This window comes from Nyctibius grandis, chromosome 23 (genome assembly GCF_013368605.1).
Source record: "Nyctibius grandis isolate bNycGra1 chromosome 23, bNycGra1.pri, whole genome shotgun sequence".
Classification (NCBI taxonomy): Eukaryota; Metazoa; Chordata; class Aves; order Nyctibiiformes; family Nyctibiidae; genus Nyctibius; species Nyctibius grandis.
In genome coordinates this window covers 266940-289275 of record NC_090680.1, presented here as the reverse complement: position 1 = coordinate 289275, position 22336 = coordinate 266940, and the positions used below count along the sequence as shown (strand labels likewise).

Below are 22336 nucleotides of genomic sequence, written 5' to 3'. Positions count from 1 at the left end.
AATTCATTTTCTGTTAAAGAGAATCTTAAGTCACCAGGTATGATTTTATTACGATGGACAGGTCTTACAAAATTCAAGTGAGTAGTTTGTCAAGTCAGCAGGAGCAAGCAGCATGTAGCAGCACAAGCAGCAAATAGCCCAGCTGGCTTTCAAGGGAATTAAAAACTCAACTTGATGGAAGAAGTCCCAAAAACCTTAGCCGCCGGCCAGGGTCAGCCCACAACTTGTTATTGCCTTTCAACAACAAAAGGTCAGAGAACTTAGTCCCATTGCACGGAGAAGTGTTATTCATCATGTACAGACTTCATTGGTGTATGCTGGGCTATAAGCAAAAATACAAGATTAATCTTGATGCTGCCCATGCAGGTAGAAGTTGCTGGGTTGGGCATTTTTGGAATTTAATAGGAAAAAGTTCAGTCAACTCTGCTATTAAATTATTTCATGGCTTTAGAAGAGAGTTAACAAGCAAATTTCCAGCTGTGAAACAAGAAATCCCTGCCAACGTGATTGCAGATGTTTGCCTTGTTACCTACAAACTACATCGGCATTGGTACATGAGCATGAAGACGCAACATACCATGTTTGAGCAAATGCATAGGGAAAATGAACTTGATTTGTGAATAGGAGGCAAAATTTTAAAAAATTATTTAAGTTGGGGGGTTTCTTTTGTCACCACTTTCTGGATTTCGAGTGGAATAGGCTAGATGGACAAGCCTTTAAGTGTAAATCATTATTTCAGCGATCATGCTGAAACCATGGACCACAGCAAGAAGAAGTGTGGAGAAAGATCCAGGGTATATAATCTTAGTTCCCATGAACAGTGTCTCCTTGGTGGAGATACTTCTTCTCAGGGGTAGCTAGAACAAGGTCAGAACACAAGTGAGAGTGTTTCATTAGCAGACTTACCCAGGTCTTCTCCATCTCCAATATCTGCATTCCTTCTTCAGTTTCTTTTGCTTCTGTGATATTAAACATGTTGGGTCATGATAAAAAGCCAAACACCGTATGCGTAGTTGTGCCTGCACATACTGCTCGACAAATTAAATTGAGGGAGATTAATTCAACTGAATGCAATAGCACTAACAAAGCAAGTCAGGTACTTTCTGCTCCTCCTGTCTTCTCAGCATCTTTGCCATTATCTTGGTGCTGGTTACGTGGTAAAAACCCTTGTAATCAAGTGACACGGGCAAACAAACCAGACCCTACAAATGAGTTTTGATAGAGAGACATCACAGGCTGAATGCTCAGTGCGTTGCTGTAAGTGGTATACATCTGCCCCAGATACCACTCATCTGAGTCTAAAAGAGACCTAATTTGATTTCTAGAACAAAACCAAAGCCTAATCTTTCCCCAGCAGGTCTTTTCTCCACCATCCCAGCAATACACAAAGAGCGAAGTGGAGAGGAAACACCCAAGACCTAGTGAAAAAAAAAATCTGCAGCACTTCTGGCACACAGTTCAAATGCTTCCAGGGGAAATAAAAAAATCTGAGCACCCCAATGAGACAACCTGAGGGTGAAAGCGGTGGGAGACCCCCACTGTCACTAACAGCTCTACATAAATCCCTGGCAAACCAATCCAAGACTGTTTTCAAAGCCTTGGGTCCACGCTCAACCCTGTTTACCTACATCACTGCCAGTAACACGCTTCTCTAGAAGAGGCACAAAGAGGATCACACATGCATACAGAGATTTCACCAATTTGGTCTTCACATGGCATCGCTTTCCCTTCTGGTGACTACTGCAGTTGCCTACAAAGAAACACAACGGAGAAGAAATAAAACTCAAGGGTTGGATATAGAAGCAATCCTCCATCATCGTCTGAGCATCCCCAGGAAGATGCAGGCTCAGTGCAATGAGAGAGTGGTGGCAAGCGAGATCAATGGACTTCATGTACCTACATTCTCTCCTTTCAATAAAAAAAAAAAAAATAGAGAAGAAAAGGATCATTCAGAGGTTGACATGGTAACCAACTGCAATGTGACACGCGTAAGGCACTTCACAAAGGGACAGCCCCTACTGAGGCAAATATATGCTGAAGTCCGCAATGCAGCCCCCGTGCTCCGAGCAGAGGCTGCGTGCAGCAGGGCGGCATTAACTTGTAATGGCTTGAAAGTTGGGTTGGTTTTTTTTTTTTTAAGTCTAAGACGAGTTCTAGTATTTTTCTTTCAATAACCTTATACCGCAAAATATAAAAAAAAAAGGCAGAAGAAATTACCAGACCAAAAGAATGGAAAGTATATAACAAATCTCAATATGAGAGAAACTAAATTTGCAACAAACGAGAAAAATAAAGAAAAAGAATTTTTAAAAAAAGAGCATCCTAATAGTGTGAAACAGGTTGGAGAGAGCACTAGCAGCAAAGCAAAGACTATGGAGCAGGTTAAAACAACATGAACAGTTTGGGGGGGAGATCCAAAATGGTCAGGCTGCCTTAATGACCTTGCAGCTTCACTGTTACCTACTCCCATTTAGCAGAGCAGGAGCCAGTTCTCAGACACGACAGCTGCCTCTCAAGAGGTGTTTGTGTCTACCTAGCCATATTCCTAACCTGGAGCAAACATCTCTGCTCTTGGTAGCTATTTCATTTGCTGAGGAGGCCTCTGACAGTGATGCCAACAAGTAGAAGAGTCTTTTGGAAGACAATACCCCAGTGCAATCGGAGGAGCTAGCACCATCTCAGACAGGCATTGCTTCAGCAGCTCTTTGGGACTCTCGGAGCTGACTGGAAACTCAAAGTGGTCGCTGGGTTGGGTCTGGAGACCAGTCCACATCAAAAGTCAGTTCCAACAGGAATGACTCATTGGAGGGGAAAAGAACAGGCTCAAGAGATGATGTTCTTTGCTAACATATACTTCTCAGTGTGGGTAATACTGACCTCAGCCCTGGCAGCAAGGCTTCATTAGCTTGTTGTAAAATAACCCAAGATCCTCCACAGAAGATGCAATGTCATCTTTTATGATTGTTTCAATGGTCACCTGGTTATTTCTTCCAATATAGAGAACATTTTCTAACACCTCCTTGGAAAATAGCAATGAAGACAAATCACTGGTTACAGAAAAGACTCTTCTAGACCAACAGAGCAACTGAATTATTAGACTGAGCTGAAAACAATCAACGTTTGTAAGAGCAAAGACATCCCTCACTTAAAAGAAAAGCTTAGTGTGGAAGTGACATCTTCAACCAGCCCCACACCAACACCTGCCTCCTCCTAGGAGGAAATAAAAAACACCAGGGTCAGCAGAGAAGTCCCCTTGTCTGAAAGCAGAGATGCCAGGGGACTTGGATGCGGTCAGAAAGGAGACACTCAAGAAGACCAAAAGGTATTTCTTGACCTCCTTTTATTCATAAAGAGCCACCAAAGGAAACAAAGAGGAGTAGGGAATGCTTGGCAACCGATTCATCCAACATCATTCTGTCTTGGTAATATAGCATAAAGATACCAGGACTCAGGGTAAGGAAGAATTAACCAGAAAAAAAGGGAACTATGATAAGGGGCAGATGACAAGATTAGGAGGTGGGCAGGTGCTTTAGAAAAACCCCCAGACTCTTACTCTGGCATGCAAGCCTGTAACATTTGAAGGCTGCTGGAGACTAAGCAGAGAAGGGTGCTCTGATCTGCGATGATTCACAGCGTGCGGGAACACAAGATATGATACCCAGCCATCTCTAGAAGGAGGTGCTACAATGCATTTCCAAAAAGCCACTCTCATTCTGTTATTAACTCAAGGAGTTAGCCCTGAAGGCATGGCAACAGGTGTTGAAATAGAGGATTTCACTGAAAAGACTTGCTAACTCTTCTTTCCCGGAGCTTCAGAGAGTTACCAGACAATTGGTTGTCACAATGACAGTTCATGCTTGATGGAGAGTGGGCACCAAGGGGATGAGTTAAACCTGTTACTCAGACCTGGCTGTTCTGTCTAGACAGGCGTCAGAAGCAGCAATGAGATGCCAAGGGTTCTCTGTCAGCTCAGCTGTGAAAGCACACATCCCCTTACGTAGCAGGGGAAGGTGTATCGCCCCGAAAAGCGGCCACAGAAGTTCCTCTTGCTTTATTTGGTGGATGCAGAACAGAGTTTAAACCAGCTTGTGTTCAGCCTTGAGGATTAAAGGCACGAAGGTACTTTCCATTGCTGTGCTTCAGAGGGTCAGATGCAACCAGGTATTGAAATGAGACATCTGAAAAATGGAAGCCACTTATACCCACTCAAAAGCCTTGAAAAAGAAAAAAAAAAAAACAAACCACAAAACCAAGAAAACCCCCCCCCCCTTTTTTTTTTATTGCAGGTATTCTGGGCTGCAGAAGTTTCCCTTTCATAGCAAGAATGCTGATGTGCTTTTACCTCCCCGGGTCTCTACAGCAGGGCATCTATTTTGTTTTGAGTGTTACAGCAAGAATACCTTGCTTAGTCGTTCCTCCATCAAAGGTTTGTTTACTAAACTGAAGGGTCTAATTTGTGATTTTCCACAGGCAAGAACCAAACTGCCGAGTATTTAAGGTTTATATTGGATGCCAATGGAATATTTTGGACTGAACGAGGCATTTGAAAATCCTGCACTACTGTGCAGCAAAAAACCCACCTTCTCCGCAGACGACGGGCCCCAAATCCAATAATATAATATTAATATACAGGAGTCGCAATTGCATTTCTGCAGCCTCTGCTCTCCTCCAGAAAGCCAGACACCAATAACTGCTTCTAATTTTGAAGTCATCAGTGATGCAAATAAATTCAGATTGCAGCTCTGAGAAGTACGGTTCTTCACGATTTCGAATGCCTCCAGCCTACAGACATTAACAGATACGCATTTTCTTGATCTTACTCTAGGACAACACACAACTAGAGAGGGGAAATGGCTGGCAGCGCTCCCACCAGGCAGTATCTGTAAAGTCAAATCCTGACTACATCAGTTCCAAAAGAGGTCATCCGGGCTGAAACAACCATGGATAAGCCATGCAAGGGGCAAAGCCTGGCTCCAAAAGCAACTGGAGCACCTCAGAGCTATTGTTTAACTTTGCTACCTTCAGTTTCTAAGGCAATCCGCCACCACAAAAAGCTGGTTCGGATGCAACAGAAAGGCTGGCTGTGTGTTTTACAAAAAAAGGTCAGCAGCAGCAGCAGCAGCTAGGAAAGATTGTTCCTCAGCCTGTAGTAATCAAAGATTTCTAAAAATAAAATAAAATTAAAAAAAAAATAACCAGGAGCTATAAACCGTACTCAGATAGCAATTTGTCTGTCCAATTCGTAAGCTGTGTTTTCACATCCGCGCTCCATTGTGTCTAGGAGATGCTTCTGTTTTCTTCCCTTGGCATTTTTCCTACCTGGAGGCTTATCACACAGATGTTCACGCTGCTTGCTTGCCAGGGCCCTGGATTTGACACGCACTCGCTTTCATCTCCGAATTCAGGCGCTGATGTGGCGGCCAAACGGCGACCGCCGCTGCAGTTCCTAGCGAGCGATTAGCAGGCTGGTAAAGGCAGTTGCAAGCACCTCGTGGTAATAGCACAACATCTTCCCGTATCATTCCAGGAACCAGATTAGTGGGTGCCCTTTCTTGTCATGCAATTCCATCCACATCGCCCTAGAAATATCCTCATTCAGAGATTAGCTCTTTGAATCAGAGAGCCCGAGACCCCGAGCAGGGCAGAAACTTGCTGCACACACTAAAAAAGCCAAAACCCAAATTGCTCTGATAAACCACGTTCTCCAAAGCATTCATAAATAGAGACGGGTAGTTACGTTGTTGATCTCTACCGTTGTATTGTAGATGATTTATTATTGATACTCCAACTCTCTTCTAGCACAGATGGATGGAAACCATTCATCATGGCATCAGCCTAGAGCTGAATCTGAAGATACCTCAGGGTCATGCACCCTAGTTTTGGAGATGAGCTCTACACTAGGACTACACTAGAACTCTTGGATCCTACTGGAACTGCATGCACCAGGCTCATGATGACTGTACTGATCCCATACTCATGCACCCCAGTTTTGGAGATGAGCTCTACACCAGGACCACACCAAGCTCTTGGATCCTACTGGAACTGCACCCACCAGGCTCATATCAACCATAATGATCCCATACTCCATGGGACATGCAGGTTGGTCCCAGGGCAATTCAGCAACAGGTCTCAGCATTTTTCTGGTCCAGCTTTCTTCCACAGGATAGGTCCATCATCACCCGGTACCTCCAATTCAAGCACAGCTTCATGCCAGGATGAGCTTAAAACCCACTGTAAAACACTGGATGGGGATGATCAGTGGAAGGTCCCCGCAGGGAGGAGGAGGAGGAGGCACGAGCCCCTTCGTGCTCTACATCCTGGAACATTCAATGTGGAAACGAGAAAATGACTTGCAGCCACGATTTAATCAGATACAATAAGTATTCTCCAAACAGAAGAAGCCTCAGACCCAGTTTCCTTCCACACATGCCCAAGGAGTTCCATCTCAGCCCAAAGCCACATTCCCCATGCAGTTATTAACACCACGCATACACAGATTAGAGTTATTAGCATCTCTACGTGGAAAATGTTGATGTGCACGCACAGAGCTACTTCTCATCACGAAGGGGGAAGACGCTACTCTCTGTAAATAAAATAGCCTGCCCTATTCTGGCCTCCTCAGGAGCATGAATCACATCTCCAGATATTTTTTTTTTGGTACTTGGTATTATCAAGGCATGAGTCATGGGAGAGTAACGATGTAGCAACAACTCTCATTCCCCAAACCTTCCTTAAGGCAGGCTGAAATCTGCTGGAATTCCTGTAATGAAGTTATTTAGTAAATGAGTCTGCTTTGTGGTAAGCCATTATCCGTATCAACAGACAAGGTATTGTCTTAAAAACAAAGAAAACCCCTCAAAACACGGTCTTTACATCCATTATGCTTAAAAATCCCGTGGGGTGAAGTAAGGATTTGGAGAGTTTGTCATTGCTTTGACTAAAGATTCCTCCAGCACAGAGAGGGGAGGCTTTTGCAGGGTTTGGATTTTTTTTTTTTTTTTCCTTGTTTCCATGAATTTCACTACCTACTCCTGCGTTTTACACCCATGAGAATGGGAAGCAGCTTCTCACTACGAGAGGCCACTTCTGCAGCTGAGCAAAAAGCACAGCAACCCTGGGCACCGGGGGTCTGCTCAGCATCCCACCACTCACGCAGCCAGACCAGCAACAGCCTCACTCTACATTTGTATTCTTCAAGTTACAAGACTTGAACTTAACTACAAACTTAACTACAAGACTTGACTTAAACTACAAACCAAACCGAAATGCTCCACCAAGCCCAACACCAGGTGTGGTCCAAGACCCAAACCACCCTTTGAGGCCCTCAGGATGCTCTGCAGCTCTGGACCTGAATAGAATCATGGAATTATTTGGGTTGGAAAAGACCCTGAAGATCATCAAGTCCAAATAAACCTGACGCTGCCAAGCCCACCACTAAACCATGTCCATAAGTGCCACGTCTACACATCTTTTAAACATCTCCAGTGATGGTGACTCCACCACTTCCCTGGGCAGCCTGTTCCAATGCTTCATAACCCTTTCAGTAAAGAAAATTTTCCTAATATCTAATTTAAACCTCCCCTGGTACAACTTGAGGCTGTTTCCTCTTATCTTGTTACTTAGAAAAAGAGACTGATTCCCACTAAGCTCACCTAGACATCACCAGCACCAAATAAAGGCACTTTACCCCTCTTTGGCCTTTTATTTCCTTTTTTTTTCTTTAAATATTTGCACCTGCCAATACTTTGTAATTCACCACCAATTAACAAACCAACCCGAATTCCTCAGCCGCTCCGCCCTGCTCGCAGCTGGTCGCCCACCACCGGGGGTGGCCCCCGAGGTGGGGGGAGGATGCTGATGTGCTCTGGACCACCGGGAGTGGGATGTGCTTGGGGGCACCGAGCGGGTGGGTACCGCACCCCCTCTCAGGGGTTGTGGCCGTAGGGAGGGGTGGGGCGGCTCTTCCTCCTCCTCCTCCTCCTCCTCCTCCTCCTCCTCCTCCTCGTCCTCCTCCTCCACCACCTCCTCTTCCGCTGCGCGGAGCCGGGGCGGGGCGTCCCCTGCGGCAGCGGCTCTGCCCGGCTCCGCCGGTGCGGGTGGCTCCGCCGCCGGTAGAATCGGCGGAGCTGAAGCATCAACCGGCCATGGATGGCGCAGGAAGGGCCGGAGCGATTCGGGGTGCGCCGCCTCTCTAGGGCTCACCGTGGGAAAGGTGAGCGGGGGGTTCCCACGGGTGCGGGAGGGGGTTCCCACGGGTGCGGGAGGCGGTTTGCCGGCCTCGCTGCGATGCGGGGTGCGGGAAGGAGCCGGTGGGGAGTGGGGTGCGCCGGTCCCCCCACCCCTTCATCCCCCTTTTACCCACCGCCGCACCCCAGCATCACTGGCAGAGTCGGGCGCTTCCCCCCACCGCCCCCCCCCAATATTTGGACTTTCTGGCTTTGAACGCTCTCAGTATCGTGTAGGGAAGAATAACATAGAAGGGACCAGGGCAGAGAGATGGTTTCGTGATTTATTATCGTTTTTTTTTTTTTCTCCCCCCTTCCCAGTTCTTGATAAATTGCAGTGTCATTGTCAGATGTGCCTTCCGCCGCCGCGCTCGCTTTTAACGCTTTGCCCCAAAGAGAGAGGTGGGATCCACCCTTACCGCTGCAGGCACCCATCGAGCCGTGAGAATGCGGCTCGAGCCACTGAATTTGAAGCGCAGCTGGCTGGAGTGGATTTTTACAGGGCGGAAAGGTTCCTCACGGGCAGCCGAGAGTCATTGGAACGGTTACCGAGGCTTTCGTCTTGCTTGTAATGATTTTTTTTTTCCTTTTCTTCACTTCTGGAAGCGGTATCTGGATGGCAATGTGCGCCCGCTCGGTTTGCAATCCTACTTTTTGCAGGGTCTTGAGCGCAGCGTGTGTCCTTTCCATGGTGGTACAGCCCGAGGATGGCGGCGTGTCGCGGAGGGGTGTAGAAGGCCACGTCGAGCTCGCAGTTGCAGCCCGTGTTAACATCGGGGCGAAACAACCCTTTTAGGCTCATTCGCTGTCTGGCACGGAGTGACTGATGCTACGATTACAGGGGAGCGTGTAGTGTTCGTGACGGGGGTGACAGCGTTGTCATTGAGACCGGCTGAGGTGATTCTCTGCAATTGAAATAGAGAAAAGACTGCAGAGACTGTGGAGCAGCACGGAATTTGCTCAAACAGGAGGAAACCTCCTCCGGCAGCATGCCGGGGAGCAGAGCAGCAGAGGAACTGGGGGCCTCGTTACCCAGAAAATCCATTTGAAAATGAGGTTGTGCTTTAGCAAAGGAAGATTTTGCTCTAAAAGAGCCTCAAAATCTCCTATTCCAGCTGAATATTTTTTTTTTGGCGTTGTGCGGCTGGAGGTGTATGAGTGAAAACTCTTGCTGTGAAGCATGTAGGGTACTTAAGCTATTTTTAAACCTTAAAATGTCTTCTATTGTCTTTAAAAAAAAAGCAGCAGTGGAGAGTGGTTGCACTTAATGCTCAATTTTTTAATGTGCTTGGATGATCATAATTCACAGGCAACTGGCCGTTATTCCCCCTGCCCCCCATCTTTACATAATTTAGGAAGAAATTCTATGCTCTTAATCTGTATGATTTTCCAGGTGGGTAACCTGGGCGACTCTGAGATCTCCAGCGTCGCCGCAGGCAGTGCAGCATTTTCTCTCTGTGCTACCTACCAGATTGTCTGATGCTGGAGGATTTTTCTCCAGTGCAGTGCCCGCTTGCTGCGCTTGCCGCGAGAGGGCCCATCCTGCACCCGGTTTTGGCGACGTGCACATGGGAACGGAGTTGCCCCACGCTGGACCTGCGCTTTCCCGAGGGGAAAGTCTCATTCTCCACCCGGGCTTTGCGCTGATGCTCCTAGGGCTGGTAGATCTATTCCATTTTCAAAGCTGTCGGGATGTTTGTGGGAGTGGACTGTGTTATTTTTATAACCTAACGCTTGTAGCGGGGCAAGGAACCACTGCAAAAAGCCCCACGCTTCTGTAGTTGGGGTTGCCAATGCTTTTTGTTCAAAAGTCTTCCGTCGGAAATAAGCGGTGTGTTTAGGATGCTCCTTGTTGCCACGGGAGGGTAATGCCCTGCTTGGAGCCTGGCATGTGTGAGTTCAGCAGTGAGTTATGGGCGTCATTCGGAAGGCGTGCCTGCCAGCGGGTTGTCTCGCAATGTTTGCCTTTCCAGTTTGCAGGTCGGAGCTGGCGGTTGGTGGAGTTCTCGTTCTTGCTCCAAATGAGGTGTTTAACGTGGGTTTGGGGGGGGAAGCTGTTAGGTTAGAAAAAGGACTATTATGATAATTTCATCTCCCTTGCTGCCAGAAAACTCCACCAAACAGTTCTTGCATCAAGCTCATTATTGCTGATGAGGGTGGAGTACTGCTCTTTAGAAAGAGATCCACAAGCCTGATCCGCAGAGCAAGGGAGAGGTTCCAGCATGTCCATCGGTGCCAGATGATCCTTGTAGACCTGACAAAGGGCCTGGATGGCTGCAAGACAAAGGTCTAGGGGTGCTGCACTACGGATGCCAGGAACTTTGCACGGCAGCTTGCTTGAAGGCTAAATTAGTGAGTTTGCAGTCTGAAGCTTAGTTGGTGTTGGCTCCTGGCAGGTGAGGCACAAGCAGCGTATTCAACTCGCTTGTTGGCCTCAAGAGCAAAATTTTCTGCTGGGGTAGAGCAGGTTCTGCTGTTCCTGGTAGTGACACAAAATGGGGTGGGTTGTTTCCGAGAAACATGCTCCCAAATAAGCATGGACCGTTCTCACGCCACATGTCTCATCATGTCTTGGCCTTTTTGGTGATGGAAGGTTTTGGTTTCTCTCCAAAACAGATCTTCTTTTTGGATGTCTGAAATTCAGCTTTGAAAGGGAAGCAATTGCACCCACCAATGCCCCTCCTTCAGAGGGGAGAGTTTGTCCAGAGGGAGGTTTGTTCCAAATCAGCCCTCCTCCATCACTCCAAGCAGAAGGACCTTAGTAGCTGAAGCTCCTGGTATGGGTGAAGGGAAGAAATGGCAGACTTCTGTTATTTTTATTTTTGTTTTTATTTTCCAAAATGGAATTTACTAACAATGTCCCTGTCCTAACTCCTGGATTTTTTTTTTTTTCTTTCTTGCAAAAGCTTCTTTTCACTAGAAGGTTCAAAAAACCAGGCAGGGAGCTTTGAGATTTCCCCATCTTTTTCAACCAGCTCTACTCGCTAGTTCTGGTGGTGGGCGTTTGGAGTGGGTTTTCCTAGAGACTGTCAATGAAATGCCATGGTGACAGCTTCTTGGCCCATTAGTATAATCAGGCTGATCAGGTTACTCTCTCCTTTGTGCAAAAACCCATATAATTTGCTTGAATTAATTAGGTATTAAATGACTGGATATGGATGATATTTTTTTTCCCCCCAATACTTTCTGTGCACCCCAGATTGGGACACTGCAAGGAGACACTGAATATTCAGATAAGGATGATGCAGGTGGCTTTCCAGGTGGGCTCCTTGTTTGGTCAGAGCCTTTGGATGATATGGGAGATGGATGGACAAAAGCTAACTGCTTCCTATTGTATCAGCAGATACGAGAGCATGTGTGCATGCCTTAACTCATCCCTGGTCCCCATCACAGAGGAGTTTTAGGTAACGATGGCTGTGGTTGAAGGCAAGGTGAACTTTACAGAGTGGGCCAAATAGTACTTTATCTGCTGCTTGAACTACACTTGGTTTCATCTGGATTCCCACTTGTTGCTCCTGCTGTTAACCACTGTCCTGGGAAGGGTTCATGTGTTGATTGTCCCTTAGAAGGGATAAAACCCATCTCTGATCCAATGCTAAGCTCTGTGTTCTTTTCTAGCAGAGCAATTAGTCTGGGAAAACTGGCAACACTTAGCCCCAAAGTGACAGGAGTTCACCGTGAAGCAGAGTGTCTTTGAAAGATGTGCATATTCTTTTCGAGTCGGTAACAATCCCACTTCCAGACAGATTTCAGGGATCACTGAACCTCTGCTGAGCCCTGTCATATGTACTGACTGCAGTCCTGCAAAGACCAAGTATCTCCTCCTTTCGCTGCTCTTCATGCTTTCACTTTTCTGATTCAAAGCTGAATTATTAATGTTCTTATGGGTGCTCTGTGACCTTAACCGATTTCAGCCAGGCTTTTGCAATATAAACGTGGGAAGTTTTTGTTAAACTTCAGTCCTGCCTGATGTTAGCAGCTTGTTATTGTCTAAGGTGCTTGCAAGCACACACTTCATACGGTATCTAAAAGAAACATTTCGTGGTAGCTTTGCATGATTCTTATCTTTAAGTTTATTAAAACAATTGTACATGAGTTTGTGACTCTCCTTAGCACTCAGAATCTCAGCGATTTCAGAGCAGGTTGTGGTACTTGTGCATATCACGAGTTCGATGTTCCCTGCTGCACTGGTCTTTAAAGAGTGCAGGTAATGTTGACCTCTGCTTGCCTTTGAACTTCATGAGCTGGGAAGTTCTGGAGTTGCGGGGAGGAGTGGAAGGGATAGGAGGTGGGAGGGAGACAGACAGGCAGCTTATAAAAAAAGGTTTTAAATTGCTGTACTGAAAGAGTTAATAGCTTGTGCCCGCGTTGCTGATGGGTTTTATTTTTTTGGTATCTAATGTGAGGTGGAATCAACTCTTAGACAGACATGCTTTGTTTTTTGGAGGTGTATTTGCCTGTCTGTTTTCTGGGATGAATGCTGGGAGCCCTGGCTGTGGTGAAAATAATGTGTATTGATTGGAAAATATCTTCCAGCATCTGGTTTAGCAAAGTCAGCAACTTGATTTCCAGCACAGGCAAATCTACTCACCATGGTGGACAAACAGTAAAGGAAATGCGTGTTGGTGCAGAGATGCACATCTCAAAATGCACCGAGGAGGAATGTTTCTGTGGGAATTGGTGTCTTTCTGTTCATAGTTCCCAGTAAAATGGTGACGTAACTTCTGCTTTGACTTTATATATGTGCAAGATAAAGGTGGAAGGTGCAGCCTGGCTTTCATATTGGAAGAAGACCTTCCATGTTCGTGCTGAAGTCTCTCTGTCTGTGTTGCTAGCTGACTTAGATTATTTTGCCAGGTGGCCTTTATGTTCAGAAGGGCCTTCTTTCTCATTTTTCCATCTTTGAAAATGGTTTGGATCTAGCCTATCACTTCAGGTCATGCTTGAAGCCAGAGAGAAGCATGGTTTGGGGGCTGGACTAGTGACCTTTGGAGGTCCCATTCCAACCTAAATTATTCTGTGGATTCATGGTAATGTAATAGCTGTTAAAATGGTGTTGTTTTCTGGGTGTGCTCTGCGCTAGGCTTTTGTATTTCTGCATAATAAATAATGATGGGAAACATGGCTTTTGCAGCGTGTTTGCCTGTCTGTGCTGGTTGCAAGCCAAGTCTGGACAGGAGGTCGTGTAACTACATGACTATAAACTCAACCCGGTGTGACAAACAGTGTCCCCAAGCATGGCACTGGCTGGGGCTAGGGTTGCGTCGACCACAGCTGGTGGTTGCTGCTGCGAAGCTGGTTCATGGCCTTTAGATGTGTAACACAGGGAGCGTGAGCCCTAATCTGTCCACAAAATACTGTGCGTAGGTGTACTTAAAACTATGCTTGTTATGAGCCTAAGCCGGGCCTTGGATATTGGTTAAACCTGAAAAAAGGGTTGAGAAAATCGCATTTGGCACCAGCTGATGATCCTCCTGGGAGCCTTGGGTCCACTGCCCTGTTGTGCCCTGGAAGCAGCGCGGGTTGTTCTCTAGGAGAACACCCTGCGAGGAAAGGCCACCGCCACTTGGCAGGAGGTCTGTGATGGTGGCAAGGCAGCTGAGCATCCTTTGGGAGCTGCGAAGTTCAAAAGGGCAGCAGGCTGCCTCCGCTGAGGGCTCGCGGGCATTTCTTCGCTGTGAAAAACAGCGGCGCTGAACAACCGCGTGTTTCCTTTTCTTTGTGGTTTTAAGACACTGATCTATTTAGACTTGTTGCTAGGATTGAACCTGTTTCTTTTGACTCCCTCCACTTCACCACCACAAGAGACCTGAGGTGAGGAATAGCTCTCCATTTCCAGCTGGAACAAAGCACAGTTCCTGGCACGGGTTCCTTGGGTGATGTTCTCACAAATTTGGAAATAGCTGCGTGCTTGGAGCTGCCGTCTGTCCTGCTCAGCAGCTGCTGCCGAGGCTAAAATATGTGCAAAACCCCCTTCTTTTCGATGCGAAGAAAGCACGGCTTCCCTTCATGCTCAACACGCTCGAAACAGCAAGGGCGCTTTGAGTGGTTCTTGTTCCTCTGATGGCTTGTCAAGGACACATTTTTTTTTTTGTTAGACAAGGGATCGTGGAGCAATGTGTTATCCATATTTTCTTTTTTAAGCTGAAAAATTGGATGGGTAGGATGAAGGGTGGTATGTAGATCTCCACACTATCCATCAAAGGGTTTGGGGGTAATGCTATCTTGAGGAAGGCTGGTCCATCTACCAGAAGTTGATTATTTTCATACCTTCTAATGATTCACTAAACCAGAGCTGGAATTTAAGAGGAAGTTGAATGGTTTGGGGTTTTGGGGGGTTTTTTTTTGGTGCTAATAGGAACTTGCTTGGTGGTTGATATCCGTGTAAAGCACCAAGATTCGTGTAAAGTGGGTTACAAATGCTTTCAGTCTTCAATACCTACTGTATAAAATCACTAGGTAACACAGAAGAGCTCACTCCTCCTTCCCCATGAAATATGTTTTAAATGTATGGAGCATAAGTTGAATGACTTGTCCTTTCAAACTGACCAGGCATGTGGCAGCCTTCAGATGTGAATGGAGCCTCTTAGTGCTTACAAAAGCCAGATTATTTAGCTTTTTTTTTTTTTGCCACAGCTTTTCCTTCTCTCGCTGTAATTAGAAGCCATTTCTGTGTCTGAAATTACAGACTCTCAAATTCACCTGAGAGCAGATCCCTTTCGCTGAATTCCCCCAGTATTATTTATGCCAACAGCAATGGAGAGAAATCCTAGCGTGGTGTTATTGTGTGGCACTTGGAGATTATTACAGAGCTACAGATTTTGCTGTGATGGCACATTTTTCTTCTGTTCTTATTTTCTTCTCATGAAAGGCAATACACGTAAGCAATGCTAAACCAGGTCATAAGCATTAAGTTGTCTGTTACTGTGCCTTCTTAGTGCAGGTTTTCTGTATTATTTTAAGCCTAAAATGTGTGTTCTTAGTTTCATATGATTGGTTTTGGTTTGGTTTGTTTTTTGTTTTTTTTTTATCAAAGGGTGGCTAAATTATTCTGATTTAAGGTGAATTTCAGGTAGATGGATATAGAGGTTGAATTTGTGGATATTTTTTTGTCAGGCTGAACTGCCAGAGCACCAATGAGCAACTAAATGGTAAGATTTTTATTTTTTTTTTTAGGCCCAGTGCTTCCTTTTAAAACACAGCTCCTTAATCCTTTGGATTCCCTTGAATCGCAGGGCGCCCCAGGGCTGGATGTGTACGTACACGGCTTCCCCCTGGTTTTGTATTTCCAAAGGAATATTTGCATGAGAATGAGCGCGTTCTCAGCACAGCATTTTCGTGTGGGGATTCCTGTGCCAAAACGAGCTGGCCTTATTTGTAGAATTAATGCAAAGAAAGAGGAGACCGTGGCCGCTTCTGCCTTGCATTGAAGGAAGTCGCTTGTCCGTGGTCTTGACCCGTTGTTGGCTGGGATGTGTAGGAGGACCTTTGTCTCTGCCTCCAGTGCAACATTGGGAAAGCTTTTGCATTTTCTTGCAGCTTCTTTACCTTTTTGGCTTTTACTTGCTTTACCTTTTTGAATTAAACCTTCCCAAACTGCCTGTTTTCTTGCTTATGGATGGCCACGAGCAGAGTGCGGCACCGCAGCGCTGTCCTACCATGCATATTTAGAGCCCGGAAATTACTTGTGTTAAGGAAAAAAAAAATATGAAGAAAAAAATACCATAAAATACAAAGAAAAGGCTTGGCAAGGCTTTGGTTCTTCATGACACCACTCCTATTTCAAGGCAGCTGAAGGGTCTCCTCAGCCTGCAGCTTGTGGCACTTGTGAAGGCTTAATTTGTTCCTATTTTGAAGCCTTGAATTTATTTCTTTCCTCCAATTCTGCTCTTTTTTTAAATTAAAACATTCTTCCTTGAGTCACCGTAACTAAGCTCTGAATTGCAAATTATGTTCCATCAGAGAAAAAGAGAAGGGGGTTCCCCAACCCCCTGACTAATCGTACCCAAGCAGAGGAAATCAGTAGTGCTATTAAAGGAGCTAGAATGGGAAAACCAAATAAGACTGGGTGCTTTTCCCGCATTAATGGAACTGAAGATCGATGCTTAGCTTGCTCCCTCGCTCTTCTCTGAAATAAAATGCCTCTTCGAGGAATATTTTTATAACAGTGCTGGGCTGTCTGCAGTTTCTGAACTCATCCCTGTTGGCTAATTTCACCATTTCTTCTCCTGAACTTCCAATTTAGCACCCACACCTCACTAATTAGCAGAGCTCTGAGCGCTGACGGGGAGTTCTTTGGCAAAGTTACAGATTTCCAAACAAGTATTTGGCTTGGATGGGCGGAAAAGTGGAGGATGCAGAAAACGGAGGTGCTGTGAATTGTTCAAATGGCATTTAGGGGTCATATTCCTCCTCCTTCACTTAATTAGAAATGAAATCTGCTTTTAATGCCACAGATGTTATATATGTTACTTTTTAAAATATATATATATATATGTCACTTAAGTGGTACCTTTCTCTGCCCCTATGTTATGAATTGCTTAGCAAGCCACCTTGGTTATTATTTTGCAGCAAGATAAAAAAATCCCTAAAAATGAGCTAGAGGTGACAATGAGTGATCTCGAGGTTGGAGAGAAGAATTCGGAATCGGTGTTTTATGTAGATGAGGATGGGAAGAGCAGGAGCTGGATACGGGAGGTGAAGGAGAAGAGCCTGTTGGGAATATCTGCAAGAAAAGTGGCTTGATCTGTTTGGAGTTTTGGCTTTAAAATGTAGATCAGCTCCGCCTGTGAACGGGGAACACTGCAGTCTTTGTCATGCTGCTGATTTGCTGGTTTTGAGGGTGTTTTGTTTGGGTTTTTTGTGGGGTTTGTTTTTTTTTCTGGGGGGGGAAGTGTCTGGTTTTGGATGTTTTTGTTTGTTTTGTTTTTTTCTTCTTTATGAGCAAGTGAGGGTGAGTGTGGCAGTTTTGTGTTGTTTTTTTGTTGTTGTTGTTTTGGGTTTTTTTGTGTGTAGTGTTTTTGTTTGTTTGTTTATGGGTTGGTTGCTCAATTTATTTATTTTTAAGCTATATCTGCAGCTGTCCTACATAAGCTGCTTAACTTTGCAGCTCTGGCAACCAGCGGATAGGCTTTGTCTGTCCCTGGAGGGGGCCTGGAAGCCGCCTATGTGCAGGCATGTATCCTTTCCTTTAAGGAGGAATGAGCTAATGTTGGCTTTAAGAGTTCACACACTCCCTAAAACCGGGAAAGCCACTCCAGGTCTGGCTCTGCTGTGCGATGCAGTGTGCTGCAGAAACCTCAGCATCCTTTCAGAAGCCAAGTTCAGCTGTGTCAGCATGCCGCTGGAGGTGAATCAGCCCTGACGGAGCCAGAAATGATTAACCTTGGGTGCAGAGCTGTGCTAACGCAGCTGTGCTTCAGCGAGTTACAGCACGAGCAGCTCTGTGCCTGAAGTAGATGTTCTGCAGCTTGCTTGGAGACGGTTTGGACTTCTCTAATCCCGTGCTCCACTGGGGATGCTGGAGCTGTGCTGATGAAGAAGCATTCTCTGCCTCTGATCCTATGAGGTCTTGCAGGAGATCTTCTTCCCACTCAGACCTCCCTACCCAAATTTGCAAGGAACTAATGCTGCTTGGATGTCCTCGTGTTCTTTGGAAAGTCTCTGTGCTCTGGCAAGGGCTGCCTGAATGGGAATTATTTGGTCCTTTGTTTCCAAGTTGATGGTAGGAGAAGAGGGAGGATGTTGGAGTCATTGGCATGATGGTCTCTGAGCAGTGACTACATGAGATTGCTGCAGATGGATATATAAGACCTTGCAAACTTGTTTGGGACCTGGGTGGCTTCTACATTTGCCATGGTGCTAGAAGAACATAATGTCACCTACAGAGTGTCAAAGTGGATCTTCAAAGCTTCATTCATTCATCTGGAGAACTTAGAGCATCCGTACTTTGCTGCCTGGCGTGGTTCATGGATGTACCACAGCAACTGCGTGGGCAGTTGGAAAGTCTCTGTGCTCTGGCAAGGGCTGGCTGAATGGGAATTATTTGGCCCATTGTTTCCGAGTTGATGGTGGGAGGAGAGGGAAGATGTTGGAGTCATTGGCATGATGGTCTCTGAGACGTGACTATGTGAGATTGCTACAGTTGGATATGTAACACCTTGCAAACTTGTTTGGGACCTGGGTGACTTCTACACTTGCTGGGTGTAGAATAATGTCACCTACAGAGTGTCAAGGTGGATCGTCAAGGTGGATCGTCAAGGTGGATCGTCAAGGCTTCATTCATTCATCTGGAGAACTTGGAGCATCTGTTCTTCGCTGCCTGGCATGGTTCACGAATGCACCAGGACAACTGCATGGGCCAAACCAGTGGTGATGCTACGCTGGCAGTGTTTGAAGGCATATAGGAACAACCTCCATTGCTGCCACAAGGTTAAATGAAGGGGATAATGCTAAATGTGCAGGGAAGGCTCTTGTGGTTGCCTTCACACCATACAATGGAAGCGGAGCGTGGTCTTTAAATGATTTTGTCCGTTTCTTCTGCCCTCTATGAAAACGACTATAGCAAACAAAACATCATAACGTTTGGTTTTCTCAGCAAAATGAGATATTGAAAGGTGAGCGGCTCTTGGCCTGTGCAGTTAGAGACCCAATTAAAGATACAGCTAACAGATTGTCTGGCCTGACAGCACACCGGGGGAGGAAATAACGGGCATCAGCAAGACGTGGTCCGTTTACAGCTAGATGTGCTAAATATTTTGCACACTGGAGGAAGCCTGTTAATATTTCTTCTGCGGTGTCTTTGTTGTGGATTTTTGTGGGGTGGTGGTGTGTGTGTGGGTCTGGTGTTGTGCACAAGGATGTGCGGGCTTGGAGACCAAAAGGACATGTATGTTGGTGGAACATGGAGCATCCCACTGAGGTGTGCTCTATAAATACACAATAAATATGCAAATAGCTTGTGTGGGTGGCGTGGAAAAGGGCAGATGGAGGTGTAGATAGTTAAAGTGGCTTTTCCTATGGTTACACAGTAGGTAGCTGGGAAAAGAGTTGATTTAATATGAATATATGTTGTCCTGATGAGAGCTGTGGGTCTTGTTGCTGCTTTGTGCTTCCCAAATGGACGCTTTTGTGCATGTTTAGCAGGAAATTTCCTCTGTCCCTGGAGTCTGCAAGGACGTTACCAGAGGGAATACACTTGATAGCATAGTATTCTCAGAAGGAATATATGCATCCCCTGGAAAGCACTGGGTGTCAGTCCTACAAAGCAGACGTGAGGATTGCCGGGCTTTCTGGTGTTTTGCAGGAATGCTTTGAAAAGTATCTGCGTTCGGTAGCGGAGGCACGGAGAAGGACCCGGGAGAGGCTTATCTGGACTGGCAGGTCGTGAGCTGCTGATGCACTTTTCTCCCCCATCTTGTGACTCGGTGAAAAATAAGTCCAAACACTATAAAGGTGATAACGCTATTCATAGAATCATAGAATGGTTTGGGTTGGAAGGGACCTTAAAGACCATCTAGTTCCAACCCCCCTGCCACAGGCAGGGACACCTTCCACCAGACCAGGTTGCTCCCAGCCCCATCCAACCTGGCCTTGAACACTGCCAGGGAGGGGGCAGCCACAGCTTCTCTGGGCAACCTGGGCCAGTGCCTCACCACCCTCACAGCAAGGAATTTCTTCCTAGTATCTAACCTAAATCTCCCCTCACTTTAAAACCATTCTGCATCATCCTATCCATGCCCTTATCAAAAGCCCCTCTTCACCTTTCCTGTAGCCCCTTCAGGCACTGGAAGGTGCTAGAAGGTCTCCCTGGAGCCTTCTCTTCTCCAGGCTGAACAGCCCCAGCTCTCTCAGCCTGTCTCCAGAGCAGAGGGGCTCCAGCCCTCTGAGCATCTCCGTGGCCTCCTCTGGACTCGCTCCAACAGCTCCGTGTCCTTCTGCTGTTGGGGCCCCAGAGCTGGACGCAGCACTGCAGGGGGGGTGTCAGGAGAGCGGAGCAGAGGGGCAGAATCCCCTCCCTCGCCCTGCTGGCCACACTGCTGGGGATGCAGCCCAGGATACCGTTGGCCTTCTAGGCTGCAAGCACACATTGCGGGCATATATTAAGCCCAGATGTGCCAGCACCTGGGGAAGAGGCCAGAGTATTTATCAAAATACACTTAAATGTTTTCAGCCTCCAGCCTTTCATACTGTGGTATTGGAGAGATGCCTGCGGGTAATTCCACATCTATGGCATTTAGACAGCCCATAGGTGCCATGAATGATGGGTTACGGAGTCTATTAATTACTGCAGAAATCAAGATTTGCTCTCTGCATTTGATTTTTGTCTTCAAGCAAAGCTTATGTGGGAGGAATTCATTCACAGCTCTTTGGAGTGAACCAGCGGTGGAGGTGTGTGAGCTTGGAGATGGCTTCTCTTCACCTGGTCTGGTGGGGTCAAGGCTTGGGGAAGCTTCTGTGTGGTTCATTGCTTTCTTGGGTTTCCAGTAGCTGTGGGAAAGCCCCTGCAGCTCTTTGGCTTTGCTAATAAGATCTCCTGAAAGCAGGACAAGTGGAAGATGCTGCGTTGCTTGGCAAAGGCAGCAGCTGGGATCCAGGAAGGATCTATCTATTGATGCTTAGCAGAAAATTTGGATTAGCAATTATACAAGGAGCATAGGGAGAGAATAAAGCATTATTTGCTTTATATAAATAATAAATGAATATAAATGTAAATAAAATGCTAGGACCAAATAAATTTAATGGGGACCAAACTGTGTTGTCATGCAGTCCTATAAATGCTGCGGAGGAAGCTTCCCGCACACAAGTCTTAACCCACTGGAAAAGCGGCGCAATTTTACTTTTTCTTTTTTTTTTTTTTGTCTCGGTACAAGCCTTACCAGCTACAGTCTGGGGAAGGTGGTCGCTTTGAGAATAAGGTCGGTTCAAGAGGATTCTGGATGTTGAAATGCAGCTAATTCAGTCTGACGCGGCAACCCTTGGGGTATCAGGAAGCTGCCGCTCTAGTGCGGTAAATCTCAGTGTCACAGTCTTCATTACTTTTCACTCACTGGAATATAATCCTCCCCTAAAATGCTCCGAGAGGTAAGATCGTGCCTAGACTTTCAGGTCTGCTTTTACATTTACATTTATTCTCTGTGGCATACACTCTATCAGGATCTATTTGCCTTTGTCTGGGTGTTTTTGGAAAGAAAAGACTTTTCTGCATCTCAAAGCATATTTGAATTTAACAAGAGGACGGTAATGCCTTCCCTGAAATATGCTGCATCTTTTAAAGTCACTTTCTTGCGTGTATAACAATCATTATTTCTCCGTCTCATTTTCTTTCTTTTCAGCTGTTGGCGAAGGGTTTCACAAAAGCTGATTCACCAGTGACTGCCATGTAACACAATAGTTGTTGCTTTTAAGACAGTGTTAAAACGAGCATTTAAAATTGGGCCTATAAAACACCAATTTATCAAATCCTCCTGAAAAAGAGGCTGTCAAAGCAGCGGGTTTTTTTACATGTTTATTGTATTATTATTGAAAACTTGCCTAATATATGTTTATACTGGATGGTTCTAGTTTGTGTCTGCATCCCACAGCAAAATATTTGAGGGAATTTCAGGGATTCATTTTTTTTTTCCTATTTTTTCCCTTTTACATCCCACTCCCACTTTGTTTTTTTCCCCTGTCCAGTATGCTTTCTAATGGCATTTGTGTGGTTATTGCTGCTGAACAAAAATCCAGCACTAAGGTTCCTCTGTCAAGGTGTTTATTAACCTTTGAAGCAGGATGAATTCTAAGTTGTGGGAGGAAATAAATCACCAGCTGGGACCCAAAGAGACTGTCATTAGTTGCAGAGACTAACGAAGCTTGGCACAAGGTAGGTTTTGGTTGCAAGCACGCTGCTTTCCCTCCGTAGAAGGGGAGAGAACAAAACATGATGCCTTTCAGTGGTACAGCAAAATGTGCTTCCTACAAGTATTTGAGATATTACTGTGAGAAGGGTAGAGCAAAAGTATGTCTGAGACTCCCTGGAAAAGCAAAAGGAAATAGTTGAAGTAGTTAAAGGTAATTGTATATTTGCTTGATACCTGTCAGCTCATCCCGCTAGCGAGGGTGCAGCACTT

The 22336-nt window shown here is 45.9% G+C and overlaps 1 protein-coding gene across 1 annotated transcript in view; it reads left to right on the top strand.

The window, feature by feature from the left end:
* Nucleotides 1–8056: 8056 nt before the first annotated feature.
* Nucleotides 8057–22336, top strand: part of LOC137672980 (leucine-rich repeat and fibronectin type III domain-containing protein 1-like protein) — a 54624-nt gene continuing 40344 nt past the window's right edge. The window contains exon 1 of the mRNA XM_068417447.1: nucleotides 8057–8212. The gene's annotated coding sequence lies outside the window, so the exon portion shown is untranslated. The remainder of the gene's footprint in view (nucleotides 8213–22336) is intronic.